This window comes from Passer domesticus, chromosome 3, assembly GCF_036417665.1.
Source record: "Passer domesticus isolate bPasDom1 chromosome 3, bPasDom1.hap1, whole genome shotgun sequence".
In the NCBI taxonomy this organism is placed as follows: domain Eukaryota; kingdom Metazoa; phylum Chordata; class Aves; order Passeriformes; family Passeridae; genus Passer; species Passer domesticus.
Genome location: NC_087476.1, coordinates 103,279,121 through 103,279,619, shown reverse-complemented (window position 1 = coordinate 103,279,619; position 499 = coordinate 103,279,121). Strand labels below are relative to the sequence as shown.

Genomic DNA, 499 nt, shown 5'->3' with positions numbered 1-499 from the left:
CGCGGGGCCGCCCCCGCCCGCCGGCGCCTGCGCCTCTCCCGCTTCCTGCTGCGCGGCCGCGGGGCTCGCGCGAGCGGGCTGCGTGGGGCCGCGCTCGGGGCAGAGCCGCCCGTGCCCCCTCATCGCCGCTCCTCGCCCGCCGGACCCGGCACGGCGGGGCTGCCGCGGCGGGCCCGCCGGTGATGCTGCCGCGGCCGAGGGCGAGCGCGGCGCAGCGCGCCCACGCCTGTCCGTGACCGGTCCCCGGGGCCGCGCTGTCGCGCCTGGTGCAGCCCGGAGCTGGCGGGACGCGGCCGCCGCTCGGGAGGAGCGTAAGTGCCCGTGAGCGGCCCGGTGCGCGGCGGGGCGGGGGCAGGGGGGCTCGGTGTGCGGGCTCGGTGTGCGCGTGTGCGGCGGGCAGCGTTCCCTCGGCATCGGCTCCTCAGCGGCCGTGCCGGAGCGCCGACCCCTGACTGCGCCGCTGCAGTGCCTCGGAGGGGATTTCAGAGGCAGGCGTGAT

The 499-nt window shown here is 81.4% G+C and overlaps 1 protein-coding gene across 2 annotated transcripts in view; it reads left to right on the top strand.

The window, feature by feature from the left end:
* The first annotated feature begins 40 nt into the window (after positions 1-40).
* Positions 41-499, top strand: part of HEATR5B (HEAT repeat containing 5B) — a 53,994-nt gene continuing 53,535 nt past the window's right edge. For both annotated transcript variants that reach the window (XM_064414764.1, XM_064414766.1), the window contains exon 1: positions 41-311. The gene's annotated coding sequence lies outside the window, so the exon portion shown is untranslated. The remainder of the gene's footprint in view (positions 312-499) is intronic.